At 33.9% G+C, this 13,364-nt stretch overlaps 1 protein-coding gene across 1 annotated transcript in view; it reads right to left on the reverse strand.

Annotated features, from left to right (window-relative positions):
- The window catches only part of LOC142239792 (uncharacterized), a 348,222-nt gene that overhangs the window by 187,779 nt on the left and 147,079 nt on the right, over positions 1-13,364 (reverse strand). The window lies entirely within an intron of this gene.

A 13,364-nucleotide genomic window follows, 5' to 3' on the forward strand; every position in this document is an offset into this window, starting at 1 on the left:
TGTGATTGAAATTGAATAATTTTGAACGATGGAAAGAACGAAAAGAGAACAAGAGAACGGGTATTTATTCAACAATGTATAATGGAGAGATCAGTCTGTGGAAGTAACTCGTAACGAACGGTCGGGTTTTTGTTTTTCGTAAATTGAAAAACATGATTGGCGACATTCTGTCTGCTGCATTCAAAATGTGTGCATTAAATATTTTGAACGCAACAACAAATTATAGCAAAGGGTTGAAATAAATAAAGTGTGCAACAACAAATGTCCATGTGATAAAGGTTTGAAAAAATATATGAAAGAACGCATTTGAAATTAGCTGTGTTTGTGTATTGTGGTATTGTAAAAATGGAAAACAATCTACTTTTATTGAAGGTAAGAAATTGTGAAATGTGAATACCGTTTTCCATTGAAGTCTGTTTACATTAACCGGACTAAAATAATATATATTCATTTCTTTTAGTGACCAATTTTATTTCGTAAAAATGACCAATCAATCCCGTCAACTCCATCATTTTATCAAATATATAAGAATATGTTTGTAATCAAAAGGTGGGTACCGTATTGATCTTTTAAAATTATAAATTTCTTCCTTAAAAACAAGAGCGGTATGAGTTTTTTGGAAGATTCACCTTGAAGTTGCGAAGTAGCGTTGGCATTAAATTGCATTTTTGTTTTACCTGCCTTTTTCAGTTTGAACCCAAGTAGAGAGCAGTATATCTGACATATAAACTAATGAGCTGAATTATGTAATGGTAAAAAGTTCTTTCTTTCTATTTATATTTTTTTCTATTTCCAGAACTTGCAAAGCATCATCAATATAATATCAAATATTACATTCCCTTCCCATTATTTTTGTCTTTGATTGGTTCAAATTTTAATAGACGATTTCAATGTGTGGAAATTTTGGAAAGCAATTGTTACTAAAATTAAATTACCGAGCTCCTTAATACACCTTTTTATGCTAAAGGACTACAGCTGCAAAAGAAGATTATAAATCTGCAACCTGGAACTAAGAACTGAACTTGATATTCTATGCAGGTAATGTTTACCAAAATTAACTTTTAATTGAACAAAATTAATTTATAATTATTCTGTTTACTTTCAGAAAAACTAACTTAGCTTACAGGCTGCTGATTTATTGGAAATCTAGGCGCATCTACAATTAGAAGGAACATGCCGACATGGTTATTATGATAAGGAAGATAGTTTATAAGGGATATAGTTTTTTTCACCCTATGGTTGTTATTGATAGTAATTTTATGTGTACGTTATGTTAGAACAAAACATACAAGAACCAAATTTATTTGTCTATTGCATAATTAAAAAAATAAAGTATTGAATATGTTTTATATGAAACACATGTTTTCTATTTGGGGGCGCAATATATAAATTATTTGATTGAAATTTATAGCCAATTTCAATTAATTATTTAATTGAATGAATTAAATAGTTGATTGATTTTTATGGTGATATTAATTAAAATTTTAATTGATTCAATTAAAACTGTGATTGAATTTTATGTTAAAAATCAATCACGTTTTTAATTGATTCAATCACACAATTAATTGATTCCGTGACAAAAGTCAATTAAATTTTTAATTGAAAATCGTGTTGGTTTTCAATCAAAATGGGTCATTGATACTATCATTTTCGTGATTGAAGACATTTCAATTAAAAAAATAATTGAATCCGCGGTTTTCGTGATTGAAATCAAAAAAAAATTTTGTGTGCTGAAGGGAAAAAATACGGTGGAAGCAAAAACTTGGCTTGATAATTAGTTTCCGGACTCTGCCCCAGGGAAATCAACAATAATTGATTGGTATGCAAAATTCAAGCGTGGTGAAATGAGCACGGAGGACGGTGAACGCAGTGGACGTCCGAAAGAGCTGGTTACCGAGAAAACATCAAAAAAAATCCACAAAATGATTTTGAATGACCGTAAAATGAGGTTGATCGAGATAGCAGAGGCCTTAAAGATATCAAAGGAACGTGTTGGTCATATCATTCATGAATATTTGGGTATGCTGAAGCTCTGTGTAAAATGGGTGCCGCGCGAGCTCACATTTGACCAAAAACAACAACGTGTTGATGATTCTGAGCGGTGTTTGCAGCTGTTAACTCGTAATACACCCGAGTTTTTCCGTCGATATGTGACAATGGATGAAACATGGCTCCATCACTACACTCCTGAGGCCAATCAACAGTCGGCTGAGTGGACAGCGACCGGTGAACCGTCTCCGAAGCGTGGAAAGACTCAAAAGTCCGCTGGCAAAGTAATGACCTCTGTTTTTTGGGATGGGCATGGAATATTTTTTATCGATTATCTTGAGAAGGGAAAAACCATCAACAGTGACTATTATATGGCGTTATTGGAGCGTTTGAAGGTCGAAATCGCGGCAAAACGGCCCCATATGAAGAAGAAAAAAGTGTTGTTCCACCAAGACAACGCACCGTGCCACAAGTCATTGAGAACGATGGCAAAAACTCATGAATTGGGCTTCGAATTGCTTTCCCACTCACCGTATTCTCCAGATCTGGCACGCAGCGACTTTTTCTTGTTCTCAGACCTCAAAAGGGTGCTCGCAGGGAAAAAAATTGGCTGCAATGAAGAGGTGATCGCCGAAACTGAGGCCTATTTTAAGCAAAACCGAAGGAGTACTACCAAAAAGGTATTAAAAATTGGAAGGTCGTTATAATCGTTGTATCGCACTGGCAGGGAACTATGTTGAATAATAAAAACGAATTTTGACAAAAAATGTGTTTTTCTTTCTTAGAACGGGCCAACCTGTTAGGTACACGGACGAAAAAGACTGTTTTTCATATGTTTGGGTGTAAAAATTATATGTTTGGAACTCAAATTTTTAAACACAATATTTTTAAGTACAAGCATATAATGTTCATAAACTAGCATAATATGTTTGGGACATATATGTTAATATGTTAGAACATATTATGTTTGGGACATAAAATGTTTGTAAATACAATATGCTTGGATGCAAACATATATTAATTTAGAAATAGACTATAAACATATATGTGTTTAGAAAGAGAGACATAAAGTGTATGCTGGAAGTAAAATAATGAAAGTAACCAATTGGCGCCTTAAAAATATATCCATACAAAGAAAATTCCATTAAAGATTGGAAAAATACTATATAATATAAACAGGTATAAATTTACAAATTTGGAGTAAACATATATATGTTGTGATATAAGACCGCCAAAAATTGTATATGCTTAAGTAAAACGATTAAGATGAGTATTCGGAGAGAAAATTCATTCGGAACCAAGAGAAAAGACATTTAAAAAAAGCATGAGTTTTGTTTATCATTTTCGCATTACGGGTACTTTTTTTTGTTTCGTCAAAACTAATCGGAACGTACACAGAAAAAACAGGAAGAAAACTTTCGGTTAATTTTAGAAAATTTTGAATATTTGTAGAAAATTTTAACTAAACAGTATTACAAACGTTGGCATCACGCCGATGTCATAAAAATAAGTAAATATTTTTCGACAAATACAAGAAAATTTATTAGACATAACTAAGTTTTTTCACTTGTTAAAGAAAATTTTGTAGTTCGAAGAAAAAACTTGGAGTTCAAAATTGCAAGAATGTCTTTAGTGACATACGAAGTTCACGATGGACGCATTTATGGTAAAATTTACAAATTTAAAGAAATTCTGAACTATTTTGTGGAAGACACGAATTTAGTTAATCTTTATGCTTCATTTGAGTATATTTTTTTTCTCGGGTTTAGTTAATTTAACTAACGTACACAGAAAAGTATTAGAGTAAAGAAAACTTTCTCCAAACATAATATTTCTATGAACTAAAATAAAGTTAAATTGGCTTTAGTGAAATAGAGAGTTCACTTTTTTTGAGTGTAGGACGAGTAAGTCAAAATATTCAAACAAAGGTAATTAAAGGGATCTTCATAAAAACTAACGAAAGGGCACAATACACTGAAAAATAGCATGCCCGGTTCCAAAGATTGTGTCCCTATTTTAAAAATTTTGGTATTGATTCCGAGCCAATGAAGCCGAGAATTCAAGTAAGGATACTTTTAAGACACAATTCTCTTTTAAATGTGGGTTTTGTGTATTTGACTCTATGAAATTTTATTTTTCGCTTTTTTCATATGCTATAAAAACCCCGTTAACAAGACAGTAGAAATTGTGCTATGTTTCAAGTAAAAACGTCTTTAAAATAAAGTGTTGAAAAACATGTCCTATTTTTAACGATTTTTGCTTTGTAGTCAAGATGCAAAAATGCAACAAATTTAAAGACAATTTCATTAATTTTAAAGAATTTTTCTGAATTATTAAAGTCAAGTTGACCTTAGCCAAAAAATATTTCTTTCATGTTTATGATACCCATTTTTAAGGCAAATCACTTAATTATAAGGACAACACGACTTCATTGAAAAGTTTATCGACTTTTGAACATGGAAAAAACTTTATATTAGAAAAATGCGTCGTCTAAGCTGAGCAAAATTTGTATTCTTATTTTAAGGACATGAAATCTTTGGCCACACGACAATATTTTTTTCAGTGTACTCTTTTTAGAATTGTTACAGTAAAATTGGGAAACAGTGAAAAATTAAACAGTAAGATCTATAAAAACAAAGTTTAGTTCCTCTTTATTAATAAGTAGTCCAAGAGGAGTTGACGGATACTTTCGAAAATAAAAGCGGACATTGAGTTTGAGTTTTGTCACTAAAATTATTTCTCATTTTAACGGCAAAATTGGCATCGGTAAAACCAGAATAACATTATAACTTTTTTGGGCAAATTGTATTATAACTTGGTGGGGAATGATCCAAAGCAACAATTCAATAAGTTTATTTTCTTTAGAATAAATTATTAAAGAAAGCAAACAATTGTTCACACCTAAATAAATTTATGTGTTGGTTGTAAAATTATTGTTTCGAATTTAAATATAATGTTCTTTTGAATGGTTATCGTTTACTTTAGGATTCGATGGAAAAATATTTATATATTACTCGACTTCACATTCTTCCTTTGTAAGTTTTTTGAATTTCTTCGAAAATTTCAAACTTGTGTACAACACCCTTTTTTGTTACAAATTTTTTATTTTTCCAATAAAAAATAATATATGATTTGAAATCAGTCCATTTCGTTTATATCAAGCACTGTTCTTTTCTGAATTTAAGTCTTTTATAAGACACACTTTACAGTTTCGTAGTAAAAAGTTAATATAGTAGTATGTAATGTTGAACACCTTTTCGGGATATTCCGAACGTATTTGGAATATACGTAAAAAAAATATATGTAAAAAAAAAAATAAAAAAATGGTGTCGGTCGAAGCAGGGATCGAACCCAGGACCCTTGGCATGCAAGGCGGACGTACCAACCACTGCTCCACGTCGCCAACAAATGTATGTTTAACAATGTTATGTTTGCATCGGCTCGTGGGCGCCGCAAGCTATGCTATATAAATATGACTTATAACGATAATTATCTCTTGATGACCATAACAGCTACGTAGCCCAGTGGTTAGTGTGCTGGCTTACAAACTGTGTGGTCCGCTGTTCGAATCCCCGTCCGGCAAAGGTAAAATTTAAAAAAATTATAAAATTTAATAATTTCTTCTACAATGTTTGTATTACAGCAAAAGGTGCTAAGAACTAAAAAACTCATGGAAGTGAGAAAAATGTGAGGGAATATACAGTTAGGCAGAAAAAAAATTTGAGCACAATCTTCTTTGGAAAAAAATTCTTCTAAGCATATAATATTTTTGGGTTCAAAATGTTTCCAAACATATTATATGTTCACATAATAACATATAGTTTTTTGGAAGACAACATTATTGAATTTGGATGGAAAAATACATAATGTTTGGAACTTAGACTACCCAAACATATTATATTGTTTAGACCAATATGCTTTCAAACATAGTATATATTGGAAGAAATCAAATATATAAATGTTTGGGCAATACCCAAAAATTCATATGCTTGAAGCAAAATGTGTTTGGGAGTATATGTTACAGAAGCGATTTTTTTGAGGGTGTATAGTACTTATGACAATAACAAATCCTACCACTATATCATTCCGTCGCTTGTTCAGATGGTCTGTATCCACGTACTTGCATGGAGTTTAAGCCTCTACCTATATTGGATTTACAGGGGTGACTTGAATTTTTGTTGGAAATTTATTGTCTATTGTCGTTGCTACTTAATAGTTCATTTAGATTCAGTAATTTTGTCAATGTTTGCACTTTTTGTGTCACTTTCGGCTTCGCAAGGAGATTTTGTTCACTTTTGACTCTAACGGAGGCTTGTCCGTTTCGAAACACAGAAAAAAAAATGTTAAGAAAAATTTTCCAAATTAATTTTTAATTGAGTTTTATAAAATATTCAATTAAAAATGAAATTCATTTAACAAATTTTTTAATTGAAACAAAAATCAATCTCTAAAATTAATAGTATCAATTAATTTTTTAATTGGCTGTCAATTAATTTTTTAATTGATACTATCATTTCTGTGATTGAAGACGTTTCAATAAAAAAATTAGATCAATTAATTTCGTGATTGGATCAGAAATAATTTTTTTTGTATGAAGCTGATCGCTTTTATATACCTTCATATGGATATCATGCAAGCCATAACTTACACGTCCTTCGGTCTAGATGTGGCAGAGACTCTCTGTTCAATATAAACACCGCATGTCGTCTTGGTCCATCCACCTCATCCAAACGACCAACCTTCCAATCGGCGGTTGGAAATCACGGTTACATTCCTTTAGTCTGTTTTATATTGACTCAGGATCAGGAGGATTTGCAAGTATCCATGCATGTGCTCTAGGTTTACCCGGTTGCCAATATTGGGGAGTTTCCCCCAAATCGGGGATATTTTTTCGTGGATGGGGACGAAATTTTTGAGTTGGGGACTTGGGGATTTGGTGGGGAATTTTCCTTATTTGGAAAATATATCACCGACATATACCATAGAGTTCACATCGGGACAACAACGCATTTTGATCGATCATCGATCAAGGACTTGGTCCGGGAAACTTTCTTCACACCCCTGAGTAGACACCAGACATTCCGTTCTCAATTTTGCCCCCATTTTTGCTTTGGAACAACACCGTCCAATGCTCCTTAATTAATGATAGCCATCACAAGGCTGTCTTTAGCAACTGAGGCAAACGATCTTTGATCCCTTTTGGAGAATGGCAGCTCATCCGGCGATCGTTCCCTTGAATTCCTTGAACCCTTTATAAGGAATCGCTTTGTTTAGCCAACAACGTGCTTTGGTCGACTGATCCTATCCTTTTGATGTCGTTACCTTAGAAAAAGTTCGACTTGTCAGAGTGTCGCCACCTGTCGACCCGTCTGCAGATCGACTAATTGGGCCTAACTCTTGGTCATTGCCCAAATTTATAACTCCAGTCGATACCCGTCCACTGGGCCCTGAAGTTAGCAACCCAGTGGATGAATTTTAATTTCGCTGCAGGATGGCTTAATTTACCACCACGCTTGAAATCCGTAATAGGTACTTATTACGATGAAATAACCCTTTCCGACCGTATACGCACAATTGTGCGGGTAAGTTTAAGTCTCTATAATTTCTTTAATATATGACGTACTGCGATAAGAGCGGCAAAAAAATAATTGTGTATGTTCTCTCTTTGTCTAAGAATGTGAAGAACCGTTATAAATATTTGTTTTTCATATTAATTTTGTAGTTTCAGCAGTGTACTTTGCGTATTTGTAAAAATTAATGGAAGAGGTATGTTTGCAAATAAATTAAAATTATTTAAATTGTGGAATATTTCATCAAACAAGTGTTTTCAATAAGAGAACATATTAAGTATTGTATGCAAACAGTAACTTCGTGATTATTTTGTGGTTTTTGATATTTTTACGTCCGGACTTTTACCGGAATTTACCGTACTGCAACAATTGTGCGTATCCTGAAAAACAGGATACAGGATCAAACTGAACAAACTTAATAATTTAATATGCTCTATGTACACATAAATAACAGAATTCAAAAATTTAGGAAAATCCATCACGTGGATCGGCTATAGGTCGGAAAGGGATAATCCGCTATTAAAAACACATCCGTTCAGTTCGACGGTTGAATGACGAGTCCCGATGTTATCTCTATATATAATACACGGAGAAGGAATATGATAACATCAAACATGTTTCAAGAGCAAAATGTCATTTTTGAATGGGGAACATGGAACATTATTTCCGAAAAAAAAGTTATTTCCTCGTTAAACAATAAATGGTTGCATAATGTCCGAGAAAATAGAATGGTTGCGATAAGAATGTTATATGTACCTCATCCAAAAATAATATTTTATTTTATTAACATTCTTTCTCTGGGCGCAATGTTAAAAGTTAAACAGCAAGTTTCCATTTTGTGCATTTAACATAGGCTACGCGAGACTGATGAATGGGCACGGGAGACACAAACAGTGCAATAGTTGGAAGGGCGACGGCAATACTGGGATGTCCAAAACAAGAAAGACGCTGCAGAACTACTTAAAAAGGGGGGGATAAAATCAGAAAGATCGTGTAAATAAATAAAATAAATATAGACACCGCCATATTGGCGAAAAGATAATTCGGTACTTCGCCCAACTTTGAAATAGAAACTGGAAATGAATTCGTAAAATTAGACACCATGCACCTGGAATAAAAGAACAAAGAAGTTAGATCGTACGACAAGCTAAAAACTTATTTTGGTGTATTCGGGAATATCGCCCGAATGGGTCAAACAAAAATAAGATATGTTCTTTGGTAGAATCGGGAGCTAACTTTATAAGGAGCCGTGGTGCAATGGTGGTGCAATGGTAAGCCCGCCTTGAATACATTGGGTTGTAAGTTCAACCCCAGTTCAGACTGAACACCAAAAAGTTTTTCAGCGGTTGATTATCCCCACTCAGTAATGCTGTTGACATTTCAAAGCTTCTCTAAGTGGTTTTACCGCAATGTGGAACGTGTTCGGACTAGGCTATAAAAAATAGGTCATAAAACATAAAATCGGGCAACACTCAGTGATAAGAGAGAAGTGCACTAATGAGCCTGAAATATCGGACTGCCACTATACCTTACCTAACCTTACTATATGGAGAAACCAAAAACTAAAATTTTGTCGTAAGTTTAAAAAACATCCCAGTTTTGAAAATCTTGTATGCTATTAATAAGCGACCGTTAAGGTTAAGGTTTCGGTATGAATGGCTAAACAAGTAAGTTTCTAGAATTATACTGGGAACATACAAAATACTCTCCTACAGAAATATCAAACATTTTTCACTGTTATGGAATCGGACAATGGGGTCCTCTCCGAGACAAAATATATAGCAAATTTCGTTGGCATAAGATGGTCTAAAAAATTCTTCCGATGAAAATGACAAAGTATGTTTGTCAAAATTTGGTAAACATACGTTCACTTTGCTGGTTGCACCCTCAAAAAAATCGCTTCTCTAACATATGTTCCAAACATATTTTGCAGGAAGCACATATATTATTGGATATTGCCGAAACATTATTATGTTTGTTTTATGTGAACATATTATGTGTTTGGTAGCATTTTGAGCCCAAAAATACTATATGCTTGGAAGAATTTTCTCCCAAAGGAAGATTGTGCTTAAAAAAATTTATTTCTGCCTAATTGCATATCCCCTCACATCTTTCTCATTCCCACGAGATTTCTTTATTCTTAGCACTTTTTTCTGTAATACAAACAATGTTGAAGAAATTATTCAATTTTATAAATTTGTTAAATTTTACCTTTCGTCTGGACGCAGAATCGAACCGTACAGTTTGTAAGCCAACACACAATCCACGTATCTGTTATAGTCACCAGTAGACAATTATCGTTATACGTAACATTTATATAGCATAGTTTGCAGCGCCCACGAGTGCCCATGCAAACATAACATTATTTACCAGAAACGTACATTTGTTGGCCACGTGAAGCATGTCTGACTTACATGCAAAAGGGTCGTGGGTTCAATCTCTGCTCCGGCCGAACTGCAAATTTTTTTACATTTATTTTTACATATATTCCAAAAATATGAACGAAATGGGCTGAGCTTTTGGATAAGTTATTATTTTTTTATTGCAAAAATAACAGTTTAGAATGTTTGTATAAAAGTTTGAGATTTTCGAAGAAATTCAAAAACTCTAACAAAAGAAGAACGTGAAGTCGAGTATAAACATAAATAATTTTACAATATATACATAAATTTATTTAGGCATGAACTATTTGTTTACCAATTTTTAACACCATTTTAAATGCATTTAAAATTTATCGTATTATAAATATGAATTTTTATTAACGAATAATTTTGTACTTAATTTCAGTTTTACCTTTAAGGCCGGTATTAAGTTGGCATTATCGCTCTAAAATGGCCATGTTTTCACGTGTACATTTCTTTAATAATTCATTTTAAAGAAAATAAACTTTTTCAATTGTTTCTTTGGATCATTCCACACCAAGTTAGTTATAATACAATTGGCCAAAAAAAGTTGTGTTATTCTGCTTTTAGAGATTCGAGTTTTGCCGCTAAAATTAAAAATAATTTTAGCGGCAATACTCGAACTTAATGGCCACTATTATTTGTGAAAGTGTCCGTAAACTCCTCTTGGACTACTTAATAATAAAGAGGAACTAAACTTTGTTTATAAAAATTTTACTGTTTAATTTTTCACTGCTTCCCCCTTTTTTCATTTTTCTGTCTTAACTCTAAAACTAGTATAGTGCCCATTCGTTATTTTTATGAAGATGCCTTTTATAATTTTTATATATTTTGCAATGTTTTTTTTTTTCAATTTCCTTTGTCTGAATATTTTGACTTGTTCGTCGTACGTTCCGATTTCAATGGTTGGTAAATTTTGTTTCGATCTGGCAACTCCTTCATATAGAAACTGGTGTTCAAAAAAGACGCATCCGCAATTTTTGTATAATGGAAAAATTAGAAATGCGTGCTGTCATTAAATATTTACATAAAAAATGTTTATCGTGACAATAAATTCATAATGGTATGGTGAATGTGTTAGGTGAAAGTGCTCCTTCATATGAAACAGTAAAAAATTGGGTTGCTGAATTTAAACGTGGTCGTACAAGCATTGAAAATGAACCACGTATTGGACGTCCAAAAGCAGCAACAACAACAGAAATTCTAGCCAAAGTACACGATATGGTATTAAATGATCGACGAATAAAAGTGCGTGAAATTGCATATCATGGTCATCTCAAATGATCGAGTCCATTTAATTTTGCATGAAGAACTACAGATGAAAAAGCTTTGTGCAAGATGGGTGCCGCATTTGGTAACAGTCGATCAAAAACGCATAAGAATGAACATTTCTCAAGCTTGTTTGGATCGTTTTAAGAGAAATAAAAGGGATTTTAAGCGTCGCTTCATAACTTTTGATGAAACATGGATCCACTACTATACTCCAGAGACAAAAGAACAATCCAAACAATGGACTGAAGCTGGAGGAAGTGCCCCAAAGAAGGCAAAAACAATGCAGTCGGCTGGTAAGGTTATGGCAACGGTTTTTTGGGACTTCAAAGGTATTTTATTGATTGACTATCTGCAGGGTAAAACAATAAATTCAGAGTACTATTGCAACCTTTTGGATCAATTAAATGTATAAATTCGAGAAAACGTCCTTGCTTACAACACAAAAAAATTATTTTTCATCAAGACAACGCACCAGCGCACAAGAGTGTTTTAACAATCGCTAAAATCAACGAATTAAAGTACGAGTTGAGAATAAGGTGGGTGGTCACCTTATTCTCATGATTTAGCCCCCAGTGACTTTTACTTGTTCCCAAATCTAAAAAAAAATTCCTTGCTGGCAAGCGTTTTACATCAAATGAAGATGCAATTAGAGTTGTAAACCACTATTTTGAAGACCTTGAGGAAAACTATTTTAATCAAGGGATAGAATTGCTAGAAAAGCGTTAGACTAAGTGTATTGAAGTTTCAGGAGCTTATATTGAAAAATAAAAATATTTTTGAAAAACTAACTATTGTCTTTCATTAATAGGCTAAGAAGTTTCCGAACCGCCCTCGTATGCATTATTCCCCTATTTTTATTATTAACATCATCTTTGCACCTAACCTGGAAATTATGTACAAAATCTAGAAGTATGTGGAAAAATAATATGTGTGAATGTAAACATATATAAATTTACAAATTTCAAGTAAACATATATATGCAATGATATTTTATTCAGAGAGAGATGGTACAGAGAAAGAAATAGAGATGGAAACCGGGAGGGTTGACGAAAGATGTCAACACAATACAGCGAGAGAATCAAAAGAGAGCAATTTCTATGAAACTGTATGTTGTATCAGAAAACCGAATTCACCCGTCGAACGGAACGAACGTTTTTTTTAATAGCGGATAAACTCATCGTAATAGGTACCTACTAAGAATTTCAAGTGTGGTGAGATATTAAGCCACCATGCAGCGAAATTCAAAGTCATCCACTGGGTTGCTAACTTCAGGGCCCAGTGGACGGGTATGGACTGGAGTTATAAATTTGGGCAATGACCAAGAGTTAGGCCCAATTAGTCGACATGTAGACGGGTCGACAGGTGGCGACACTCTGAGAAGTCGAACTTTTTCTAAGGTAACGACATCAAAAGGAGGTAATACCTCACGAAAGAGATTCAAGGACCGCAGAAATGCTTTGTTTATCCTAAAGAAGTTTGGATCAGTCGACCCAAGCACGCTGTCAGCTAAACAAAGCGATTCCTTAAAATGGGCTCAAGGAATTCTTGAGACTGGAAAAAGGGAACGATCACCAGATGAGCTGTCGTTCTCCAAAAGGGATCAAAGATCGTTTGCCTCAGTTGCTAAAGACAGCCTTGTGATGGCTATCATTAATAAAGGAGCATTGGACGGTATGGTTCCAAAGCAAAAATGGGGGGAAATTGAGAATGCTCTGTCTGTCGTCTACTCACAGGTGCTGGAAAAGTTTCCCGTCCCATATCCTCGACACCAAGAGGCGGGTTGGTATCAAGGACGATTTAAGCTAGTCGCATTTGAGGACCAGAGGTCTGTAGAATGTTTTAAAGCTGCTCTGATACTAATTGGTGAAGTTTGGGAAGGAGCTGCTCTAGAGTTAGTCGAGAAGACATACCGGCTAGACCTAGACCACATGCGTGGATACCTGCAAACCCTTCTGACCCTGAATCTATAGCTGAAACGATGCAATCCAGATCTTCCAACAGCTGATTGGAAGGTTGGCCGTTTGGATGAAGTGGATGGACCAAGACGGCATGCAGTCTAGCAAAATCTCAGGGCCGTGTATGTTATGGCTTTCATTATATCCAAATGGTCCTACGGATCCTCCAGATAAAT

Source organism: Haematobia irritans, chromosome 5 (assembly GCF_050003625.1).
Source record: "Haematobia irritans isolate KBUSLIRL chromosome 5, ASM5000362v1, whole genome shotgun sequence".
NCBI lineage: Eukaryota > Metazoa > Arthropoda > Insecta > Diptera > Muscidae > Haematobia > Haematobia irritans.